The 23,160-nt window shown below is 49.5% G+C and overlaps 1 long non-coding RNA gene and 1 other non-coding gene across 2 annotated transcripts in view; one reads left to right on the top strand and one right to left on the bottom strand.

Moving 5' to 3' along the window:
* The window catches only part of LOC139050486 (uncharacterized), a 70,403-nt gene that overhangs the window by 13,177 nt on the left and 34,066 nt on the right, over positions 1 to 23,160 (top strand). The window lies entirely within an intron of this gene.
* Positions 2,398 to 2,470, bottom strand: TRNAA-AGC (transfer RNA alanine (anticodon AGC)). The gene has a single exon. It is a non-coding gene; the product is annotated as a tRNA-Ala (tRNA).

Here is a 23,160-nt window from a genome sequence, read left to right as displayed (position 1 = left end):
ATACCGTACAAGGACCCGCGACACTGCGACAACCTGAGGATCACGCGCTGAAGAAGAAGAAGAAGAAGAAGAAGAAGCCGTCTTTTCGGCAGGTCCGCAAAGCTGGCTCTCATCAGCAATCCTTCTCCAGTACTACTAAACCCGAAGAGCGACACCTGAGAACCAGGTGGTGTACGTCGTCCACCCCCAAGGACTGGCCGGCGCCGATCTCCGAACAAGCGAGTCTTTTGACTGCGAGGAAGCCTTTGGCCGCAGCCCTTTCCAGAGGAGGATGCTCGTTCGCGTTCTTCTGGGACTCTTCTCGGCTAATTGCCAAACCGTGGTGATTTCCCTCGTCACCGGTGACGTCGACCATTGGTGCAAGCCGGTCGGCGGTTTCAACATCTCTGCAGCCGATTGGAAGAATATTGCCATACCGATCGAGGCCGAACGACGCTTCAGCCTCTGCCGCATTTACGAACGCTGCAAGCCACCCACTGACCACGGCGATTCCGTTGAGCACCGGAAGAGCGGAGTTGTACAAACCGGGGCTGACGACTGGTACAACCGCTGCTTCCAGGACACCAACGACCCACGCAACGTGCCCTGCGAAAAGTGGGACTACCTCGTTCTGACGGTCGAAGCCAGTGCGGTGAGCTCCTGGAGCATGGTGGGCGACCAACGTTTGCTTCCGGCCACCCTTGTCGCCCTGCAGAACGCCGGCGCCATAATTTCCCTCATCCTGGCCGGAGCCTTCGTAGACTACGTCGGCAGGAGAGCCATGTTCCTGGATTCTGAAGTAGCGGTAGTGACTTTCACGGTGACACATTACGTGCGTTACGCTGTCGTGAACCTTCATACCGGGGCCAGTGTGGCCGTACACACAATTTTTACCAGCCTCATGCAGTTCGAGGTGATGACTCACGTGCACAGGCTGCAGCATGTCCTGCTTCTGGTGGTTCTAGGCCTGACGATATGTGAGGTTTGGATTGTCATCGTCAAACCCGTGGTCACCGACTGGCGCCTGAAGCAGGTCATCTTCCTAGCACCAACGGCTGTCCTGCCCCCTCTGTCTGCCGCACGGGAATCATCGCGGTGGCTAGTCAATAATGGAAGGCTGGACGCGGCCAAAGCAGTCATGATGCAGGCGGCCAAGACCAATAATTTCCCGCCTCCTGCCACGGTCTCTCCTGCGGAGAAGCTGAAGAAGCAGGTTAAGAATTACGGGGGTTGCGTCGCTGTGTACGCTTTTCCTTACGGATTATCTACGTCTGCATTTACATAGCCACTTATTGTTTCACCGGTAAGGTGAAGAAAACACAGGAACTGCGTCATTCAGTTCTGAATGCCTTCACGCTTGATTGTATATTGATGCTATTATACTCGCGATCTGCTTTCTGGGGAAATAAAGGGAAATAAACCGGGTGGATCTCTTGCACACGTGCTACTGCATGCACCATGTAGTCGATCACAGTTGGACAGCGATTTGTGTCCCTTGTAGCAGAAACTGAATCAACGCAGCTTCTTCGTACGGCGGTTTCGGCTTTGGTCAAACGCCGAAGCAAAAACCTAGAAAATAAGTGAGAATTAGCACTTAGTTGTGCATATTGTATTATTGTGCGCGTGTAAACACTACGTTTATGTTTCTTTCTCTTCCCAAGCTGAATAGGCTACTCTAATGAGAATCGTGGACATTTCTCAGGGTTGCTCTTCTGCACGCACATCCTCTGTGTCTTAGTCTTTATCACCTTAGAATGTGGACAGTAGTATGCAGCACGTATCATCCATCTACACAGCCATAATGGTTGCCACTGTATACGCAAAAGTACATCGAGGATTGACGACGCAAAATTGGGAATGCTTGCTTAATGCTTGCTTCTCACGGAAATTAGCCGTGCTCATGTTCAACAACAGCTGGATGCCTTAGCGGAAAAATGTCAAGAAAAAGTTGAGGGTGCTGCTTTTGTAAAGATGTAACTGACCGTCCCAAGCTGGGAGTAACAGCCTAGACAAAAAAAACCAATCCTGAACTTTCGTTCTAGTCGCGCCAGTTGATTAAGGGTGGCATTGCTCTGTCTAGCCTAAGGAACACTTTGTTGAAGTCATGCCTCCACAAAGTAGGCGACAGCGTGTCAGGGCAAGTCGTACATTACGAGTTTTCTGAGACATTTTACTTTGAGAAATTTAATCAGTTCAGTAAATCCTCTGCCCCACACGAAGGGCCTGCGTCGAGCAGTTCGGCATGATTTTTCTCTCACGGACCACGCCGCCGACGCCGACATCTGATTTTCTGCGACACGGGGCCCTTGTTGCTATCACGTCAAACTTTTGTGGCAGTATATCCTTTAATGTTCCATTACATGTTAAGCGAAGTACGCAATTTCTCTCAGAATTAGAAAAACAAAAAAAATAATGCTTTGGAGGTGCTGGGTATCGATCCCAGTACCTCTCGCATGCTAAGCGAGCGCTCTACCATCTGAGCTACACCCCCGACAAGGAATACCGGTAACGCAACGGCTTTTCCCTCCGTACCGCTTTCCGCGTAAAGCTACGTCGAGCGCAGAGACCGAAGACTCCCGGAGGCAACCGGTTGCCACTGGAACGACGTGCTGCATTCGAATCACTTTTATGGGCGAGATGTCAGTGAAAGATGCCGGCAGGACGAAGGTTACTCGTCTATTGAGAAGTTTTGCAAACATTTGCGCGTAAATTCATGCAGCGAAAAGAAGGCTTGTCAATTGTGTGCTCACTTAAGGGCGCGGTCGAAATCTTGTTACGATTTGTACATTCCCAGCGATTTATTGATTGATTGATTGATTGATTGATTGATTGATTGATTGATTGATTGATTGATTGATTGATTGATTGATTGATTGATTGATTGATTGATTGATTGATTGATTGATTGATTGATTGATTGATTGATTGATTGATTGTGTTTATGGCTGAAAGCATCAAACGGGCTACGAGGCAAATGCGTAGTGGTGGACTCGAGAATAATATTCACGTGTTTCGTTTTCGTGCGGCCAAATTTTAGCACACGAGCGTTTTCGCATTCCGCCCCCATCGCAAAGCGGTGCCATCGCAGTCCCAAATAGAACTCGCGACCTCTTTCTCAACAGCATAACGACGACCATGTAACCACTAAGCCGCCGAGCCGGTCACCTAGTGACCCTTTGAAACGCCTTATCACCCAAAACATATCATTTGCTGCAGGTACATTGCAAGTGTATGTGTTCTTGCCAGTCTTCGCCAGTGGGCACCTCAAAGCGTCTTTCACGTCCTGTGCGACATCTTAGACTCACGTGGCCATCTAATCTCTGGGTAAGCAGGAGGCCGGTCAGCGTTAAATTTCGCTGACGCTCCAGCACGTCAGCTGCAGTCCCTACCCCCCTGCCTGACTCGTCCTTATCACGATTTTGCCGTGGAATACGTGCACAGGACCACTTAAACAATTCAATAAACTCTGTGGCATTACGCAATAGTGAGGTCGAGGAAATTAAATGATTCAAATACCCGTTGAAGTTGCACAAAATACCCCACTGCCATCATTCTTTACTTATTAAAACCGGAATCAATAGGATTCATCTACTATTTATTTTAATTTGTTCATTCATTTGCCTATCTATCTGGATAGCCTAAGAGCACGGATGCAGGATGGAGAGAAGTGTTGAGTATGTACGTAGTCACTGGCAACCACCTTGAAATTTTTCGGCGTCACAGATCACAGCGACGACGGCAGGAAGGTGGTTCAAGTCGCCATCGGTCGGTGGTACTAATGCCTGAAAGCAAGCACTCATGATGCATCGCCTCACCAGTACCTGACCTTCAATTGGTGGCCAGTGTGAGATTCAATATGAAATGGACGTAGGAATAACTCATCTTTAAGGCCAATTTTAGAGCAGTAAATCTCATTGCAGTGCCGCTGGACTATCATCTTCAGCTTCAATTGATCGATCTCTCTCGCTCTGTCTATTTACGTTTCCAATAATACGTTACCCGCTGCAGTGGCTTGGCGGGTGTGTGGTTGCGCTTAGTGTAACAGGTAGAGCATGGGGCTAGTGTGCTGAGGGACGTGGGTTCCACACGAGCTGTCCCGGACACATCACAGGCACGATTTACATTCTTTCCGAATTTCTAGCACTTTATCGCTAGCAATTTAAGGCATGTAGGTCCGTATTTACACTCCTTCACGCAAGCTTTTTGCCTCTGGAGATTGACACGCGTACCTGGTTGTGGTTTATCGGGAGACCATATTTGACCCGTTGGAAAGTTGAACTTACTCGTCAGCGCCAGGGCGCGCGTCCACGCGTGCATAGCAGCTTTCTCGAATGTTATCGTTGATTTTATCTGTTGTCTGCGTTATCGCCGATCCTTGTATACTCACACTGCATTCGCGATAAGAATAGGTTTGCCGATTCTGAAAGGTACGCAAGGCACCAGCGATTGTATCCACTGAGAATGTATGCCTAATAGACAAATTGACCCGTTAGTATGTGTAATGGGCATGTACCATTGGGCATGTGCAAGTGTAAACAACATGGGCTTCTGTAAAGTGTAATTTATTGCATTTAGCATTCTTTAAGAACTTCAGGTACTTTTCAGTATGTCGGCCTGGACCTACCATTCTTTACGTCAACTTGGCCTTTACCCTTCTTACCTTTCCCTGCTCAGAGTAGCTAGCCACATACCAAGCTTTTCCGGCCAGCCTATCTGCTTTCTCACATTAGGAATGATTCCCCATCCCTCTTGGTGGCTGGGTATGTGTGCCATTTAGTTCTTGCTCCGAATAAGAAATTTGGGAGTAGACCATTTGGCCCATTTGGCATGTGCCACTAGTTATGTGCAAGAATAGACAACTTGGGTCACTGAATATGTGCAACTGGGCATGTGCTACTGCGTATGTGCCCGAATAGTCCGCTTTGTCCATTCCGTATGTGCAGATCCAAATGTGAATCCAAGTACGCGAGCCTCCTCCTGTGTACGTGCGCGGATAGACAAACAAAAGAATAGTTAAGGTGTTATATATCGGCCGCATAAAATTTTACAAGTAAGCGACAGAGAAGCGGGAAAGCCAGCATCATGAACAAACGATCGAGGCTGAAGAATGTAGTGAAATGAAAAGGATGGGACGATAGCGCACATTCAGTGCGGATCGTTGAGCAGCAGGAAAGTGAAAATCTCCGTACCAGAAAATTGAGCGAATCGACTACATTTGACAAGGCAGCGCGCCCATAGATTGCTTCAGTGTTATTCGCATGAACGCCTGCGCTAATCATGACAGCAGTTCCATCGGATACTTTTTTAAGACAATCACAGGATAGCCTTAAGATTGTAGCTTACCAGAATAGTAGAAAAGGTTACTATTATAAACGTGGCAATCGCATTATTAAAGGATGAAGGAAACCCGCCGTGGTTGCTCAGTGGCTATGGTGTTGGGCTGCTGAGCACGAGGTCGCGGGATCGAATCCCGGCCACGGCGGCCGCATTTCGATGGGGGCGAAATGCGAAAGCACCCGTGTGCTTAGATTTAGGTGCACGTTAAAGAACCCCAGGTGGTCAAAATTTCCGGAGTCCTCCACTACGGCGTGCCTCATAATCAGAAAGTGGTTTTGGCACGTAAAATCCCATGACATGACAAGAACTTTATTTGAGTCCTGAGGGACTGAGACCTCGGGGAGCCAAACCGAAGGCTCCCGAAGATCAAGTCGGTGGCTCCGCCCACGATGGAACGGGGAGATCAAGTCCCGCGGCAATGTCGTGGGCCCTCTGGACAGCCTGGAGTTGAATGTTGAGATTGCTGCTCTTGAGAGAGTCCTGCCATTGTTCTTTCGTGATGGGTGGAGAGGCGTTAAGGGCTGGGCACAGCCAGAGCATGTGGTCAAAGGAGCATGAGTCATGACCACATTTGGGGCACGACTGTGAGTGTTCAGGATCTATCCTGTGAAGAGACCGAGGAGTGGGATATGTACGGGTTTGCAGGAGTCTTAGTGTGGTAGCCTGAGGTTTGTTCAATTTGGGGTGAGGGGGTGGAAATGTCCTCCTGCCCAGTCGATAATGAGAAACAATTTCGTGGAATGTACTTAATGAATCTTTGTGGATGTTGATCTCATTCCAAGCCTGGCTACCCGCGACAGCGCGGTGCGTGAAATCGCGCGCTCTCCGGTGGGCCTGCTCGTTAGGATTGCATCCAAGCGGGTTAAGTGAGCTATCTAGATGGGCTGGGAACCACGAGATTTGGTATCCTCCTTCGGTACTTTCCCTAATATTATTATTATTATGAAAGGATGAAGCGAAATGAACAATTTTTGTTCGCCATGTAGTAAGCGGATATGCGAACGCCGTACAAAGTCGCGCGACACTGTGACAGCGTGAAGTGCGCGTGCTGAAGAAGCAGAAGAAGAAGTATTGGTTTCGACCCCTCCGCACCGCTAGCTCTCGTCTGCAATCGTCCCTTCGGATACGGTACAAGTCTAGTAAACCCGAAGAGCGACACCTGAGAAGTTGGCGATGGACGTCCTTCTCCCCCACCGACTCGTCGGCGCCGATCTCCGAACAAGCGAGTCTTTTGACTGCGAAGAAGCCTTTGGTCACGGCCCTTTCCAGCGGAGGATGCTGCTTCTCATTCTTTTGGGACTCTTCTCGGCTAATTGCCAAACCGCGGTCATTTCCATCGTCACCGGTGAAGCCGACCATTGGTGCAAGCCACTCGCCGGTTTCAACATCTCTGCAGCCGATTGGAAGAATATTGCCATACCAATAGAGGCCGATGGACGCTTCCGCCGCTGCCGCATTTACGAACGCTGCAAGCCACCCACTGTCCACGGCGATTCCGCTGAGCATCGAAAAAGCGGTGCTGTACTATCTGGCGCTGACGAGTGGTACAGCCGATGCTTCCAGGACACCAACGACTCACGCGACGTGCCCTGTGAAGAGTGGGACTACGATGTTAGGACTGCCGACACCAGCGTGGTGAGCTTTTGGAACATGGTGTGCGACCAACGTTTGCTTCCAGCCACCCTTGTCGCCCTCCACAACGCCGGCGCCATTGTTTCCCTCTTGCTGGCCGGAGCCTTCGTGGACTACGTTGGCAGGAGAGCCATGCTTCTATCCTCCGCCGCAGCGGTAGTGGCCTGCATGGTGTGCACCTTCGCGGCAACAAATTACGTGCCGTACGCTGTGGTGCGCTTCCTTACCGGGGCCAGTGTCGCGGTGCAAACTGTTTTTACCTGTCTCATACCGTTCGAGGTGATGACGCACGCGCACAGACCGCAGCAAGTCCTCCTCGTAGCGGTGCTGGGCCTGATTTTATGTGAGGTGTGGATTGTCATCGTCAAACCCGTGGTCATCGACTGGCGTCTGAAGCAGGTGATGTTCCTGGCCCCGACGGCTCTCCTGCTCCCGGCTTTGTTTACCGCCCAGGAGTCGCCCCGTTGGCTCGTCGCGAAAGGAAGACTGGACGCGGCCGAAGCAGTCATGATGCAGGCTGCCGAAACCAACAATGTCCCTCTTCCTGTCACGGCCTGTCTCGTGGAAAAGCTGAGAGTACAGATCAAGATCCACTCAAGTCGCGAAGGTGCGGACACGGAAGACTTGGTCGACTATCGCTCCGTCCGGCCTCGAGCATTGGCTATGTTTGCCGTTTGCTTCTCGATATCTTTTGTTTTTTACCTCGACACCTTTTTGACGGCACCGCATAACGAATTTTGGATCCCGTGCCTCACGGTTGTCATCACACTGGCGACGTACGCGGGGATGCACTTCCTTATGACCGGCGTTGCCCTCGTCAGAGTGCTCAGCGTCTGCTTCCTGTTGACGGGCTTCATACAATGCGCACTGAGTGTGGCGGTGGGTACCGGATTCCTCATGATCAGCAAGGCCTTACTCGTCCTCTCCAAGGGCGTCTCTAACGTAATCTTTGTACACTGTTTCACCTACGTCCTGGAACGCTTTCCATCGGCAGTGCGCGCCAGTGTCGCATGCTGGGCGTTCGCCTTCGGGCGTATCGCGGCCGTGTGCGCGGCAATGACCCTCGCCCTGAAACCAGCTGGACACGAAGACCTGATATTCGCCGTTGCCGGACTTTTCCTCTTCGTCTCCCTTCTCGTCATTCGCGTCCTTCCACGCACGACAGTGGTGGAAGAAGCACGAATCGTGACCAGGCGCGCTTCAGACTTATCCAGGATGTCCATGGATCACATGAAACGAACCCTCTTACAGAGGATATTACGCAAGAAGTGCAAGACCGGAAGCGTGGAGATCTCCAAGTCATCCAGCTGGAAGAGTGGGAGGAGTGGTGGCAGCAAAACTCCTGGAAGTTTTAAATTGTCTCGTCGATTTCAAACCGAACGAATGCAGGCATGATGCGACCGGAAACTTAGTATGAAATGACTGGGCATGATGTCCTCTTTGCGACATCACAAAGTCGCTTCTTGAGATCGTATCTTCTATAATTATACTTTTAAATGCTCTTTTGCACTCAGTGCGAAGTAAAGCGCAAGCTTTCTTATGTTCTAGCATCCTATCTGTTTCATCTTCAGACTTTTTTTGTGTGTGTGTTTCATGCCCGTTCATTTTTTGCTTTGCAAATATGATTGTTATGATTTTCATAAAAATTGGATTGAAAGTTTATGCGTGTGCTTCACCGCGAGACTACTGAAACTTATCTCAGAAGGGCGGGCTGCCCGTTGGGAATGGAAATAGAGGAGCATGATTTTTCGCATTGCGAATATATACATAAACGCATACATACATGCTTCAATGAGCACGCACATATATATATGCGCACTCCCCTGACTAATATTACCTGCAATAGGGATTTCCCGATAGAGGCGACCTTGTTCCTCGGCCTATGAATGTAACTTTAATTTGAAGATCATAGTCCAAACTGATTTCCAAAGTGGTCGGACGACCACCGCGACATAGTTCCCTTACTACCTTAAATATGAAACTGTTCTGCACCGAGTCATGCAGTGAGATGCTCTGAAGAAGGCGCGAAGCTCATATTTGTCGCAAGGCACTTTAGAAAATAATCACACCACGAATCCAACGCAAGGTCCGCCCACAACTGCAAGTTGTGTAAGAAGGGCAAGCGTATTAACCGTTTTCGCCACCGGTCCCTTTTAGCAACGATGGAACAGTGATAAGTAAAATCGTCCGATTGTTCCCGCCTTTACGTATTGTTGCATCACGGTAGATAAATATTGCAAGTTTATTGCCCGATTTGCCATTGTAACCCGTACGCTGACTACTATCGCCAACATTTTGAATACAGTGACTGCACCGGAACTTTGAATAAATTTTCTATCGAACCCCGCCTATATCAAACTATCAGCTGCTTCATTTAGTTGATTGGTTAATATTTTGATAGATTTATTTATTTATTTATTTAATTTTTTATTTATTTATTTATTTATTTATTTATTTATTTATTTATTTATTTATTTATTTATTTATTTATTTATTTATTCATGGATGGTTTTCTTTGGCTCTTTTTACGCGTTTTCTAGGTTAGCGGGCTTTTTCCTCTGAAGGCTTGTGCTCTCAGGGTACCGAGTTGCAGTACATGTTCGACGTCAAACGCTCGTTTCCTTCTTTTTTTCTTTATTGATACTGTTAACCCTCGCTTGAGGGTTGTTACAGGGAGGGAAAATAGCAGAGCACAAGGAAATTTGAGATTTCACCGCTTCAGGTTGGGTGCCCACGATACAAAATATCCATCAAGCATTCAAATTTGTGCACATCTGTCTGATCTACAACATCAGGTAAGGCTTTCTACATTTCAAAAACATCCGGGAAAAACGAATAACGAAAAACATCAACACGTGTGTTACACGGGTTGACGGCTCTGCTGTGGTTTATTCTGTCGCTAAGATTTGCAGGGAACTGAGCGTATTTTCCCTTTTTACCTTCAAACGCCGTTGAAGTATCTGAAAAAAAATCTTAAGTCTGGCTTTTTCCTACGGGTTTCAAGCAACTCAATCCCACACGAACGCAGAATTTTTCTTACCGAGTCCGTCCTTTGGTACCTTGAAGCAATAATACGAGCAGCCATTCTCTGAAGTCTTTCTATTAAAATTTTTCTGTGGGGGCTCCAGACAACGCAATCGTATTCTAAAGATGGACATATGAGAGCTTTATGAGCACTTAATTTGGCATCCTTCGTTGCACGTTTCAGCTTTTTCTTCAGTGAACACAGTTTTTGTGAAGCCGTCGAGGACAGGTTATCGATATGTTTACGCCAGTCTAAATTATGTGAAATTGTGACTCCTGAATAATTGAATGTATCTACATTGCTTTGTTTGTTGCTTGCAATGTTATAAAAGAATCGCGCCACACATTTCTTTTTGTTAGTAACATATGCAAAAGTCGATTTGTTGTGTTTGATTTCCATGTCCCATTTCTCACACCGAAGGTGAAGGGAATGAAGAACCCCGTTAATTGTGATTTGGTCGTCAATGTGCGTTACCGCAGATTCAATTAAACAATCGTCAGCAAAAAGCGTCAATTTCACAGGGAACACCACAATCTCTGTAATGTCATTAATATAAACCAAGAACAGCAACGGTACTAAAACGGACCCCAAAAGGACACCAGAAAGCAATTCTAACGCAGGGGACAAGCACTCGTCCGCACGCATATCCTGCCTGCGATTGTGCGGGCAGGCTTCAATCCATTTTAGAATAGTGTGCTTTATTCCTGCTTTATGTAACTTGAAAAGTAATTTATTGTGTGAAACTTTGTCGAAGGCTTTCGCAAAGTCTACGCAGATGACGACAATTTGCTCTTGGGCGTCAATAGCTGAAGTAAAATCATGAATAGATTCTGTGAGCTGGGTTACTGTAGCAGCCCAACACCATAGCCAGGTCGTCGAACAAGGTAACCCCATTCGTCAATTTTACACGTCGTTTGTTCTTGATTGCGGCACGCAGCCGATCCGGCGTTTCACAATATCGGAAACGATTGATAGTCTCTCCGGCTTTGGAAAATTCTATCAGTAATTGCCCCTGATGATCGAAAAATAATAGTAAACAACAGCTTTCCGGCGGTAATGACGGCCTTTGCTTTCTTTGGGGGCACTGTAAGCTTTGCCATCGTGTGTCAGGCTCGTAGAAGTGGCACGATGGTTCGTCCTCGATCACAATTGCAGACAAGAAGTCGTCACCCTCATTGTGATACCGCATCAGATGAGTCAAGACAGCGCAGAACCTTTTTCTGACGGTGGTTCAAAATCTTGGGCATCCATTGCGCCCACAAGAGCCGATGACCAAGATGTTCATGAATTATGGTGTGAACTGAACCGCGACTGATGTTCATACGCTCTGCCAGTTCATCGATGTTTATCCTCCGTTCTTGTCTCATCAGCTCATGAACTTTTGCACTTGTATTGGGGGTGGTTGCACGATGGCTTTGGCCCGGTCTTGGATCGTCTTTGGAACTTCCACGTCCTTTTTCAACCCTTTGCTCCAATGCTTTACACTGGCCAATGAAATGCAATGCTCAGCGTACACGGCAGCCATACGGCGAATAATTTCCTTTTGGGAAACACCTTCAGCTGTCAAAACATTCACGGCACCCCGCTGCTCAACTTCTAAAGCGTCCATTACGTCACGCAACCATGTTATATCCAGTGTATGAGAGCATTATAGAGCATTTACCCTCACATCTGCGTGTCAATTTTGTAAATGAAAGATGCCCGTGTGCTAAGTGCATGCCTCGCAGATAATGAACCGAACCATTATTGCGCGGGGTGGGTAGACTCACTTTCATTTAACTCGCCCTCGTTCATGATACTTGATAAAGGGCAAAAAAGTGTTACTGGAAAGAAAGTTCACTGCACGTATACACAAAACCTCGTAACAAGATATTTAAATATACGTATACGTCTCCAATCTATTTGCGTATCTAAAAAAGAGTCACGGTATATAATGCGGCAAACAAGGCAAATAAACATATAGTGCAATCACAGATCCAAAGAATCCTAGATCCCGCCCCCATTTCATCCGCTCCATCCCATGTATCGCGTGCGACGGAAGGCGGCGCGCTTGCTCCCCGCTTTTCTCCTTTGCGCACGCAAGACTGAGCCACCATCGTCGGCTCACCCATTCCACCCCCCTCCCCACGTTTTCACTCGCACATACAGCATGCGGCGCGCGGTCACGGCGTTATTGCCATGAGACTTCATGCGAAACATGAGGGCGACGGCGACAGCAGGAACGCGCCTGGAGTCTTCATATGATAGCTATCACAATAATGTAATAATAGTATCCGGCAACCGAAGCGTGCCGTGGCCGATTACTTTCCGCAAAAGAAGTAACAAACTGTCACCATGCGACAATTCGCTGCGGTGCAACAATGTATCAATTCTTTTTTTTCCATTTGTGGGCTGGGGGCAATAGAAAAAAAAACGCAAAGGAGAGTATGTTGGCCACAATCCAATGCCTACTTTGGGCACCTAACGTAGCTACCTAATGAATATCGAAGAAAACGTGAGACGTTTGGTCCACCGAGAACCATACGCATAGGGCTCTGTATTTTACACCGGCGAGACAAAACTTTCCGGAGAGGTTGCGCTCAAGCGAACACGGTGTAATCCGTCAAGTCTTCACAGTGATGGCGGTGAGCGACCATGGTTTCTTTTTCTCTTCTGCTAGCCAGAAGGCGTCCAAAACTCTGCCAGACGAAAATTCACTCGGCCAGAGAAAACAACACACGCACCGAAGTATGCCGCGCGGTGGTTTCGGTAGAGCACAAGAAAAACGCATGCGCTCTGGCTGGCTCTGGCAGCCCGCGTGTAGGGTAGCGAGAATAAAAAAATTTTGAGGCTCAATGTGTCCTCACGAATAAAATTCAAAACAGAAAAAATAAGAACGTAGTTACCCTGGCTGACTTTAGTGTCGTGACATGGATGCTTTGGCGTAGGTGAAAAATAATGTTGATATTTTTTTATGCGACACAACTGCGACGGCACAAATGAACCACCACAACGCTTCGTCTCATCGTATCTCGCTGCGTGTTTTGTCAACTTGTCAGATAGCGTGTTGATTTGGCTTGTTTCGTTGTATGTTCCGATCTAAGAATAGTCAATGCACCTTTGGCGTCAAATGTTTATAACAACATTCAGCCCACAAAGTTTCGGAATTGAAAATCTAAAGCACGACTTCGGAAATATCAATGCACCTTTCGCATCAAAGGTTTTAGAACTTTAAACCCATAAAGTGTCAGAATTGAAATACAAGCACTCCCAATTCCGCGGCCTCAGTGAGATGCCGCGACGAGCCCGGCCGCCCCGCCTTTGGAACTTTGTGCTCGGATGGAGCTCCTTGCGTTACGATATGTGACTCCCGGTGCATGGGCGTAGCCACGAAATCCAGCCCGATTTCACAATGTTGGCACTAAAATGGTTTTTCGAGCATGAAAAGGATATTCTAGACCAAATCAAGCATAATTTGCCGCGCCGGGGGTTGTTTTGGCCGGCGGCGCATGGACAGCACGAAAAAATTTGTGGGGGGGGGGGGGGAAGGTCTGCTGACCCATTAGGCCCCCCCCCTCCGCTCTGGCTACGGCCATGGTCGCTAGAGCATGACGGTGCGGTGTTGAGGGACCTGGCTTCTGCACGAACTGCCGCGGCCACATCACCAGCACGATAGAGGTTTTTTCTGAATTTGTAGCAATCTAAGGCATGTAGATCCACGTTTTCGATCCTTCACGCAAACTTGTGCCTTTGGATATTCTCACGCGTACCTGGTTGTAATTTTTCGGCGGACCACATTTCGACCGCTGGAAAATTGAAGTTACTGCTCAGCGCAGGACGCGCGTCCATGCATGCGTTGCAGCTTTCTCGAATGTTATCGTTGATTTTACCTGTTGTCTATGTCATCGCTGAACCTGGTGTGTTCACAATGTATTCGCGATACGAATAGGTTTGCGGATTCTGGAAGGTACGCAAGGCACCAGGTATTGTACCCAACGAGCATGTATCCGAATAGACAAATTGGCCCATTTAATATGTGTAATGGGCATGTACCACTTTAAGTCGTAAGTTTGGTGAGTTCCCCTCTGTCAGTATGAGACTGCGTGCCAGGTGTCGAAGCTGCCTTGCGGCGTCTGTCCTTGAAAGCGCAATTGGAACGCATCCCTCCCTCCAACTCCGACCTCCACTCGGACTTCCTCTACGTGAAGCTACGCTTCTCTGTCGCCGTTGGTTAGGAGTTGCCTTCACAAAGGCATACTCTACGTTAATTGGACTGACCGACATTGCAGCATGCGAGCTCTATGGCACCGAAGAAAACATTGACCACCTGCTTTGCCACTGTCCACGATATGTCCCAGAGAGACAAGAACTTGCCCAAGCTTTCCAAAAACTGGACAATTGGCCTCTTTCTCTGCAGGAACACCGCCTCCATCGCCCATCGGCCCATGAAGCGGTGAAGGCGCTTTTGTGCTTCTTAAGGACGACGGGCTTGTGCGACCATCTGTGACTATTACTGCAATTTCAGTAAGACCACACGCGTCAGCGAACTCACCGCAATTTCCTTCTTTCCATCCCTCCTCTCTCTCTCCCTGTGATCTTTGTTTTCCCCTTTCCCATTGCCCCGGAGTAGGGTAGCCAATCCGATGTTATTCTGGTTAACGCCCCAGCCTTCTCCTTTTCTCTTTCCTCATTTCCTTCTCATCTACCACTGGGTATCTGCAAGAATAGGCAACATGGGCGCCTGTAAAGTGTAATTTATATGCAATGAGCATTCTTCGAGAACTTCAGGCACTTTTCAGTATGTCCGCCTGGATCTAACATCATTTACGCCAACTTGGTCTTTAATCTTCTTACCTTTCCCTGCGCACAGTAGCAAGCCACACACAAAGCTTTTCCGACCGGCCTCTCTGCTTCTTCACATTAACAATGTACCCCTATCCCTGTTGGCCGCTGGGTATGTGTGCCACTTTGTTCTCTCTCCGAATGGTTAATGTTGGAGTAGACTACTTGAGACATTGGGTATGTGCCACTAGTTATGTGCACGAATAGACAACTTGGGTCACTGAATATGTGCAACTGGGTATGTGTCACTAGGCGTGTGCCCAAATATTCCGCTTTGTCCATTCGGTATGTGCAAGCACAAATGTCAAACTAAGTATGTATGCGTCCTCCAGAATGGGTATGTGCCACTGAGTAGGCGCCCCGATAGACAAGCAAAAGAAGAGCCAAGGTGTCACATATCGGCAGCATAAAATTTTAGAAGACAAATACAGAGAAGTGGATAAGCCAGCATCAAGAACAGCCGAGCGTGAAGAAAGTGGTGAAATGAACCGAATGGAGCAATAGCGCGCACTAAGTGTGGATCGTTGAGCAACAAACAAGTGTAGATGTCCAAACCGGAAAATTGATCGAATCGACTAGAAGGAAGGGAAAATTTGACAAAACAGTGGATCTCTACATTGCTTCAGTGTTATTCGCATGAACGCCTGCATTAATCATGACAGGAGTTCCACCGGGTATTTTTTTTTTATTAACTCATGGGATAGCCCTTAGATAGGAGCACACCATATTAGCAGGACAGGTTACTAGGATTAACATGGTAATCGCATTATTAAACGACGAAGCGAAATGAACTATCTTTTTTTTCCAAGTAGCAAGCGGAAATGCCAACGCGGTACAAAGGCGCGCGACACTGTGACTGAGTGTGAAGTGCGCGCACTGGGGAAGAAAAGAAGAAGTATTGGTTTCGGCAGGTCCGCACAGCTGGCTTTCGTCAGGAACCCTTTCTTCCGAGACTGTCCAGGACTACTAAACCAGAAGATCAAGACCTCAGAACCAGGCGATGGACGTCCTTCTCCCCCACCGACTCGCCGGCGCCGATCTTCGAACAAGTGAATCGTTTGACTGCGAGGATGCTTTTGGTCACGGCCCCTTCCAGAGGAGGATGCTCTTTCTCATTCTTCTGGGACTCTTCTCGACTAATTGCCAAACCGTGGTGATTACCCTCGTCACCGGTGACGTCGACCATTGGTGCAAGCCGCTAGCCGGTTTCAACATCACTGCAGCCGATTGGAAGAATATTGCCATACCGATCGAGGCCGACGGACGCTTCAGCCGCTGCCGCATTTACGAACGCTGCAAGCCACCCGCTGAACACGGCGATTCCGCTGAGCATCGCAAGATCGGCGCTGCACTAAACGGGGCCGACGAGTGGTACAACCGATGTTTACTGGACACCAGCGACCCACACGTCGTGCCCTGTGAAGAGTGGGACTACGATGTTAGGACGGCCGAGGCAAGTGCGGTGAGCTCTTGGAACATGGTGTGCGACCAACGTTTGCTTCCGGCCACCCTTGTCGCCCTGCAGAACGCCGGTGCCGTTGTTTCCCTCATCCTGGCCGGAGCCTTCGTAGACTACGTCGGCAGGAGAGCCATGCTACTGTCCTCCGCCACAGCGGTAATGACCTGCATGGTGTGCACCTTCGCAGCGACAAATTACGTGCGCTACGCTGTGGTGCGCTTCCTTACCGGGGCCAGTGTCGCGGTACACATGATTTTTACCTGCCTCATACCATTCGAGGTGATGACGCACGCGCACAGGCCGCAGCAAGTCCTTCTCCTCGCGGCTCTGGCCCTGACGTTACGTGAGGTTTGGAGTGTCATCATCAAACCCATGGTCATCGACTGGCGTCTAAAGCAGGTCATGTTCCTGGCCCCGACGGCTCTCCTGCTCCCGGCTTTGTCTACCGCCCGAGAGTCACCTCGTTGGCTCGTCGCGAAAGGAAGGCTGGACGCGGCCGAAGCCGTCATGATGCAGGCTGCCGAAACCAACAATACCTCGCTTGCTGTCACGGCCTGTCTCGTGGAGAAACTGAGAGAACAGATCAAGAACCACGCAAGTCGTGAAGGTGCGGACACAGAAGACTTGGTCGACTATCGCTCCCTCCGGCGTCGAGCGTTGGCCATGTTTGCCGTGTGCTTCTCCATATCATTTGTTTTTTACCTTGACGCCTTCTCGACGGCGCAGTATAACGAATTTTGGATCCCATGCCTCACGGTTGTCGTCACACTCACGACGTACGCGGGGATGCACTTCCTGATGACCGGCGTCGTACTCGTCAGAGTGCTCAGCGTCTGCTTCTTGTTGACGGGCTCCATACAATGCGCGCTGAGTGTGACGGTCGGTACTGGATACGCCACGATCAGCAAGACCTTACTCGTCCTGTCCAAGGGCGTCTCTAACGTAATCCTTATACACTGTTTCACCTACGTCCTGGAACTTTTTCCATCCGCCGTGCGCGCCGGTGTCGCCTGCTGGGCATTTGCCTCCGGGCGTGTCGCGGCCGTGTGCGCGACAATCACCCTCGTCCTGAAGCCAGCTGGACACGAAGACCTGGTGTTCGCCGTTGCAGGACTTTTCCTTTTCATATCCCTTCTCGTCATCCGGGTCCTTCCACGGACGACAGTGGTGGAAGAAGCACTAATCGTGTCCAGACGGTCTTCATACTTCACCAGGATGTCCATGAATTACATGAAACAAACCCTCGTACAGAGCATATTAAGCAATAAGTCCAAGACCGGAAGCGTGGAGAGCTCCAAGTCAGCCAGCAGGAAGAGTGGGAGAAGCGGTGGCAGCAAAAGTCCTGGAAGTTCTAAAGTGTCTCGTCGATTTCGTACCGAGCAAATGCTGGAATGAAGCCACCGGAAGCTCAGCATGAAATGACTGGGCGCGATGTCCTGTTGGCGACATCAAAAAGTTGCTTCTTGAGTTCGTATCTGCTATAATTATGATTTTAAATGTTCATTCGCACTCAACCCAAAATAAAGCACAAACTTATGTTCTAACTTCCTATCTGTTTTGACGGATCAGTGTATTTCTGATTGTTTCGTGAGCGTTCTTTTTTTTACCTGGCAAATATAATTTTATCCTTTGAATTTTATCCTTTGAGGCCTGCGTACTGCCTGCACGTACGTAAGAGGCGCGGCCACAGGCAGGACTGGCTGCGCATAGGTGATAGGCGTGGCGACAGGCTGCACTGCCAGCGCAGAGTTGAGATTCGTGGCTGCAGGCGGCTGATGGTGTGCGGAAGGGACAACTTGGGCGACCTCTTCGGAAATAAGGGTGCGGAGCGTGTTTCGAAGATGGTAGGTGGCTCCTGAGTGAAGGGGACTAAAGAAATTTGGCGGGCAACTTCCTCACGCACAAAGTGCTGGACCCGCTGAAGGAATGAGGATGGGTCGTACATGTTGACAAGGCTCGCCAACATGTCGTCGCTTCCCAGAAGACGCCGAGTCGAAGCGCGTTGCTTCCTTAACTCATCGTAACTTTGGCCTAGGCTGACAACTTCAGACACCGTGCGCGGATTCCTGGCTAGGAGCATCTGGAATGCGCCGTCATCGATGCCTTTCAGTATATGGCGAATTCGCTCAGCTTCGGGCATTGCGGCGTTGACTCGTTTGCAAAGGTCCACGACGTCTTCTATGTAGCTTGTGAACGTTTCTGCCATCTGCTGTGCTCGGGCGCGCAAGCGTTGTTCGGCACGCAGCTTGCGAACAGTGGGTCGGCCGAACACTTCCGTAAAGGTTGTCTTGAAGACTGACCATGTGGGTACGTCACTTCCGTGGTTGTGAAACCACAGTTGGGCAACACCAACCAGATAAAAGATGACGTGGGTTAACTTGGCTGGATCATCCCACTTGTTGTGTGCGCTCACCCGTTCATATGACGCAAACCAGTCTTTCACGTCTTCGTCGTCTGCACCGCTAAAGATCTTGGGGTCCCGTTGTTGTGGAACGCCGGTGCAGGTGACGGACTGTGGCGTCCGTGCCGTTTGGGATGAGCTATCGGTCATGGCGGGCGGTAGCGTTCATGATCTCAGCTCCAGTGTTTCAAGCGACGGGGTTTGAGTCCCCGCACCCCCCCAATTGAAAAAAGGTTTATTGGCGAAACCTAATGCGAAGGCACAGTGTAGTGTCGTAGGGCGACACTAGGTGCCCTCAGTTGCATAACTATAAAAGCCATAGAGAGATGGCACCACTGTTGCCCGGGTATATATATGGGTGCTCGCATGAATAAAGAGTCTTGCGTCTGGTGTAATATGGGTTGACATCTGTCTCGTTCTTCTGCTGACGAACACTACAATTTGGCGACGAGGATGGGATTCGAACCCACGCAGCACTTTCACCGCCGCCGCTATTCCTCGCTACCCCGGGCACTCCAGCCATGCCTCTTCGAGAATTTCCTTCTCGCGTCTGGAGCTGCCGACCTGCCTGCGTCCCGCCGCCGAGCTCTTTTGCTACACTGCTTGGGGCCGGAAGGACAACGCATTTTCGATGCACTCCCATCGCCAACTGCGCCGAACGAAGCTGGACTTAAGCTCAATGATAAATGCGTGTTTAATGCATCGGAGTTACCATTTCTTGGGCATCGCGTCAGCTCGGAAGGAATAGCTCCCCTTCAAGCCAAGGTTGATGCCATTGTTCACGCTGCCACCCGCACAGACACAAGCATGCTGCGTTCATTTTTGGGCTTGGTTGAGTACTATGCTAAGTTTATTCCCCACCTGGCTGAAGAGGTAGAACCTACGCGTAGGTTGCTTCGTAAGGATGCACATTTTGAATGGGATGACGCTGCCGAAAAGAGCTTTGCCAGGGTAAACAAGCTCCTATCATCGCACAAGATACTGCAAATGTTCGATCCGACGCTTCCTGTTTTTGTGGCCACAGATGCGTCTGCTTATGGCCTGGGAGCAGTACTACAACAGGCTCACGGCCCACACACTCGGATTGTTGCATTCGCATCCCGAACTCCGGGGACTAAAGGAAGTTGGCGGGCAACTTCCTCACGCACAAAGTCCTTGACCCGCTGAAGGAATGAGGATGGGTCGTACATGTTGGATGGATGGGTCGTACAGTATCTGACAGAAACGGAGCGGAAGTACTCAGCGGGAGAGCGGGAGGCCCTGGCGTGTCTGTGGGCATGCGAGAAATGGCACACTTATCTCTGGGGACGACCATTCACGTTGGTAACGGACCATCAAGCCCTAGTATCTCTACTTTCGACACAAAGCACAGGACAGCGACCACTTCGCATCACAAGGTGGACCGCTCGTTTGCTTCGTTACAATTTCACAGTTCAGTACAGACGTGGAGAACACAACAAGGTAGCAGACGCTTTGTCCCGGCTACCTGTTCCAGACACAGAAAATGGCCTTCAGATTGAAGAGGAAGCTGTGTCTCTGGTCACATCTTCAGTTCATGTCAATTTGACCTTCGACTTGCTACAGCCGAGGATTGCAAACTCCAGGCGGTTGTTAATTTTGTTCAGACATCATGGCCAGCGAAGAAATCTTTGACTGCTGAACTGACTCCTTACTATGAGGTCCGGGAGAAATTGTCAATAGCAGATGGTCAGCTTATGCGCTCGGAGCGTATTGTGGTTCCAGCCAAGCTCACTGCTACGTTTATTCAGCTTGCCCATGAATCGCACCCGGGAATTGTGAAGACCAAGCAAAGTCTTCGTGAAAAGTACTGGTGGCCAGGTCTGGACAAACAAGTAGAGACTGCCATCCGAAACTGCACGGTCTGTCAGCCGGCAGACAAAAGTGCTAAGACCTATTCCACTCCACTACAGCCAGTGGCGCTTCCAGAAAAACCTTTGAGCAAGATAGCTATTGATATTGTGGGCCCATTTGAGCGTGCAGCAGCCGACTGCCGTTTCGTAATATCGGTTGTTGATTATTTTTCCAAATGGCCAGAAGTTGCTTTCTGCAGGGATGTGTCTTCCACTAAAGTGATGGACTTCCTCCTGTCAATATTTGCACGAGAAGGCTACCCCGACGAACTGGTCTCGGATCATGGACCACAATTTACATCCCGAGAATTCGAGTCTTTTCTTCAAGAAAGGACTCGAATCAAGCACAGCTTCTCGGCTGTGTATCACCCACAGGCAAATGGACAGGTGGAAAGGTTCAACCGTGTGCTCAAATCTTATATTCAGTTGGCCTTGCTAGAGCAGCGACCAGTGAAGAACACTGTTACAGAGTACTTGGGGATCTTCAGAGTTACTCCTCACAGTACCACTGGCCTTTCTCCTGCAGTGCTTCTGCATGGCCGGCACATCAGGACATCCTTGGACGTCATCGGACATCCCACCTCTAGCTTCTTCACGGACCCCGCTCCGGACATGTCCTCACTTCGGAAGAGGGTGAAAGTGCACCAGCGCAAAAACAAAGTGTACGCTGACCGACGAAGAGCAGCCCGAGTACCGCAGTTCCAACTTGGGAAGTATGTGCGCGTTAAGAAACCAACTCCTAGTCCGAAAGGTACTCCCAGCTTTGGACCTCCAATTAAGATCCTTAAGCACATCGGGCGTTGGTCCTTCTGCCTGGAAGACGGTCGAACTTGGAATGCCTCACAGCTAACTGCAGACCCAACGGGAACATAGTCACAACATGCGGTACGGTGGGATGACGACTACCAAACTGCGCCGCTACACGGAGCACAAGCCTCTTCGCTGCCAAGTCCACGGACACCTGGCAGAACCTCTGGGCAGTTGGAGCTATCCCCGTCAATATCTTCAGATCCTTCACAGCCACAGGGTCCAGTACATGCAAGCCTTGCTTCAGAAGATGGTGACAGTGCTTCCGTTGTCATTGAAACTGCTGGCGAGCCGCCAGCGCTTCGTCGGTCCACAAGAGACAGAAGCCCACCGGCAAGGTTGCAGGACTATGTGCTTGGATATAAACATTGACTGGCTTGTGAATATGTCTGTATTAAGGAAGGGGTAGATGTAGTGTCGTAGGGCGACACTAGGTGCCCTCAGTTGCATAACTATCAAAGCCATAGAGAGATGGCACCACTGTTGCCCGGGTATATATATGGGTGCTCGCATGAATAAAGAGTCTTGCGTCTGGTGTGATATGGGTTGACATCTGTCTCGTTCTTCTGCTGACCAACACTACACACAGCAACCGGGAACGGCGAGGCAGCCCGAAGCACTGTCCAAACGGACGCCAGCAATCAACAGCGCGAGCCGAAACGAGCCGCGCCTTGGCGATGCGGCTGTGCCGCGAGGCGCATCTTCTTCTTCACACATGATTTACGTCAACTTGGCCTTTCCCATTCTCACTATTGACTGCGCAGTGTACCAGGTCACAGACAAAGCTTTTCCGACCGGCCTCACTGCTTTCTCACATTAGGAGTGTTCCCCCATCCCTCTTGGCCGCTGGGTATGTGCACGCGCCATTTTGTTCATTCTCCGAACAGGTAATGTTGGAGCAGACCACTTGGGACATTGGGTATGTGCGACTAGTTATGTGCAAGAATAGACGACTTGGGCCACTGAATATGTGCAACTGGGAATGTGTCACTGGGTATGTGCCCGAATAGTCCGCTTTGTCCATTCGCTATGTGCAAATGCAAATGCGAAACTAAGTATGTGAACGTCCTCCGCAATAGGTATGTGCCACTGAGCAGGCGCCCCGGTAGACAAGCAAAAGAAGAGCCGAGGAGTTGCATATTGGCGTCATAAAAATTTAGAAGTCAACCGCAGAGGGGTGGAAAAGCCAGAATAAGAAACAGCCGAGAGTGAAGAAAGTGGTGAAATGAACCGAATGGAACAATAGCGCGCAGTGAGTGTTGATCGTTGAGCAACAAAAAAGTGAAGGTGTCCGTACCAGAAAATTGAGCCAAGTCGACTACACAAAAGGGAAGAATGCAAGCAGACAGTGTGTCCCTACATTGCTTCGGTGTTATTCGCATGAACGCCTGCATTGATCAAGACAGGAGCTCCACCGAATATTCTTTTTAAAGAAACTAATGGAATAACATTCAGATAAGAGCACACCAGACTAGTAGGACAGGTTCCTAGGATAATTATGGTACTCGCCTTATTAAAGGTTGAAGCGAAATTAACTATTTTCTGTTCGCCAAGTATAAAGCGGAGATGCCAACGCCGTACAAAGGCGCGCGACACTGTGATATTCTGCGAAGAGCGCGAGCTGATGAAGAAGTTTTCGTTTCGGCCCCTCCGCACCGCTAGCTCTTGTCTCTTTGAATCGTCTCTTTGGACACCGCACAACACTACTGAACCCAAAGAGCTACATCTGAGAACCAGGCGATGAACGTCGTCCTCCCCCAGCGGCTGGCCGGCGCCGATCTCCAAACAAGCGAGTCTCTTGACTGCGAGGAAGCCTTTGGTCACGGCC

This window comes from Dermacentor albipictus, chromosome 10, assembly GCF_038994185.2.
Source record: "Dermacentor albipictus isolate Rhodes 1998 colony chromosome 10, USDA_Dalb.pri_finalv2, whole genome shotgun sequence".
NCBI lineage: Eukaryota > Metazoa > Arthropoda > Arachnida > Ixodida > Ixodidae > Dermacentor > Dermacentor albipictus.
The sequence above is the reverse complement of the archived record's forward strand: the minus strand, read 5'-3'. Positions and strand labels throughout refer to the sequence as shown.